Source organism: Sinocyclocheilus anshuiensis, unplaced genomic scaffold, assembly GCF_001515605.1.
Source record: "Sinocyclocheilus anshuiensis isolate Anshui unplaced genomic scaffold, SAMN03320099.WGS_v1.1 scaffold54, whole genome shotgun sequence".
In the NCBI taxonomy this organism is placed as follows: Eukaryota; Metazoa; Chordata; class Actinopteri; order Cypriniformes; family Cyprinidae; genus Sinocyclocheilus; species Sinocyclocheilus anshuiensis.
In genome coordinates this window covers 892,972-895,163 of record NW_015547654.1, presented here as the reverse complement: position 1 = coordinate 895,163, position 2,192 = coordinate 892,972, and the positions used below count along the sequence as shown (strand labels likewise).

The window sequence follows — 2,192 nt, the reverse complement described above, 5'->3', positions numbered from 1 at the left end:
CTAATAAACAGCCAATATGTTAATAAAAGGCATGCTAATAAGCAACTATAGTGAGAATTGGTCCCTATATTAAAGTGTTACCTAATTAACTATAATAACACTGGCTTTCACCATCTGTTTTGTGGGAGACGTTTCTATTGTCCAATCTCACTGCACCATCCTCACCACCACTGAGTAGAATATATATTTATCAAAACTGCTTAGCTAACTAGGTCAGCTAAACAAACTCTAGCCTTCAGCTACGAATCTGAGACGTTGTTGTCTCTAGCACCACCTGCTGATGAATTCATAGAACTGTACAGCAACACTTCTCACTAGTATTTATATGCCACTTGAGTTTTAAATAGCGCTGAAACTCAGAGGTTCAGAGGCCTCCGATTAGATGAGATGTTGTTGAACAGGATTAGCATCACAATGTCCTTCTGCTTTCAATTAGATCACCTGAAATGAGCTTCTAATCCTGACTCTCCGTGGAAGTGTGTGTGGGTCTGTGTTTGTGTGCTCTTCTGCTCAGATCATTAGTGCTGTGTGTGGGAGTGCATGTATAAGGGAGAGGGCATATTTACTCATCTGAGTAGTTTGTCTATAGGCCTATTTCTTCAGCTATGAAGCCCTTTTGACTTTTACAAAAGGAGCTTCCTTAATACTCTTTTCACTGGTTTCAGTATTTCAGTTGACTTACTAGCAAATAAGATTTCCAGCAAATCTTAAACGATTATGTGTTTGACATCATTCTGTGATGGAAATGACATTTGAGAGGTTTTTGTATAAAAATGGTAGGTTTCTTTGTCTTGCTAAGGCTCGTTTCATAGTATACTAGTAGTGTTGTTTAGTGTTGTATTGTTTATATCCTAACTAACAGTTATAATCACACTTTTTGATTAATGGTTTTGACTAGAAATGATGCATAATAACATATTTAGTTTATACATGAGTTTGCCTTTGTTTGATATTTTGTGCTTCACTCTTATTGACACTTTGTCCTTGGGCAAATTGGTTGTTGGTTGGGTCAATTTTATTTATTTATTTATTTTTCATTTTTGAAAGAGATTACTTCTATTCAATTACTTCTATGTACTATTACTTCTATTCAGCAAGGATCCATTAAATTGATCAACATTTCAGTGAAGACATTTATAATGTTACAAATTCTATTTTGAACTATTCATCAAAAAAAATCACAGTTTCCACAAAAATAATAAGCAGCAACTGTTTTCAACACTGATGATAATAATAAGAAATGTTTCATGATTCAGCAACTCGTGATTTCTGAAGGATCATGTGGCACTGAATACTGGAGCAATAACGCTGAAAATTCAGCTTTTCATCACAGGAATAAATTACATTTAAAAATATTTTCTATTAAAAAGCAGCTATTTTAAATTGTAATAATACTTCACAATATTATTGTATTTTACTGTATTGATTAACAAATAAATGCAGCCATTTAAAAAATCTTACTAACCCCTGGACTTTTAAACAGTAATATGTACTATAGAAATAATTTCCACAAAAAAAATTTTAATATGTTAATTTTACTATTTCTTAAGATTATGGTAGTTTTATAACAGTTCCTATTTTTGTGATGAAATAAGCAATAAAAAACAATAAACTCTATAGCGACATAAAAGTTTTCTTGACACTTTTAATGTGATCTTCACTTAACAAAAAGCTCTTAGTTTTAAAAACAATCAAACACCCAGGGACACAAAAGTGCCTGTAGTTGTAAAAACAGCACTCTATCTCTTCATGCTCTCTGGTTTAATCTCCGTCTCTCTCTTTACGACCCTCCTCCCTCTCTCGATTTTCCTCGTACACTCACCTCCCTCCTCTGTCTTTCTGTATATCCCTCCCTCTCTCCCTGATCTCCTCCCTCACTCTGTCTCCCTTTCATTCTTTTGCTCTCTCTCTCTCTCTTTAGCAGTGTAGTCTGGGCACGCTGCCAGCTGGCTTGTGTCTTTTTTGAATGAATACCTGATGAAGTTGGTGGTGCGCAGTGAGGTGAGGTGTGGGAGGAGCTGAGCGAGCGAGTGAGGGGGAGAGAGCGAGGGGGGGGGAGGGAGAGGGAGAGCTGGTGGCCCGGAGAGGCCTTGCATAACGCACGTTTGAGTGCTGCAGGCAGGGCTCAGAGCTCATACACTCGGGGCCCGGTGGGGCAGGGGGCAGTGCCTGACCACAGCCATGACTTCAGC

At 37.4% G+C, this 2,192-nt stretch overlaps 1 protein-coding gene across 4 annotated transcripts in view; it reads left to right on the top strand.

Annotated features, from left to right (window-relative positions):
* LOC107702111 (ataxin-1-like) overlaps window positions 1-2,192 on the top strand; it is a 112,151-nt gene that overhangs the window by 99,230 nt on the left and 10,729 nt on the right. The window contains exon 1 of one of the 4 annotated variants that reach the window (XM_016504336.1): window positions 1,968-2,192. This exon is cut by the window's right edge and continues 168 nt beyond it. The exons of the other annotated variants lie outside the window; for them this stretch is intronic. The gene's annotated coding sequence lies outside the window, so the exon portion shown is untranslated. Of the gene's footprint in view, window positions 1-1,967 lie in introns of those variants that run through there. 4 annotated transcript variants of the gene reach the window in all.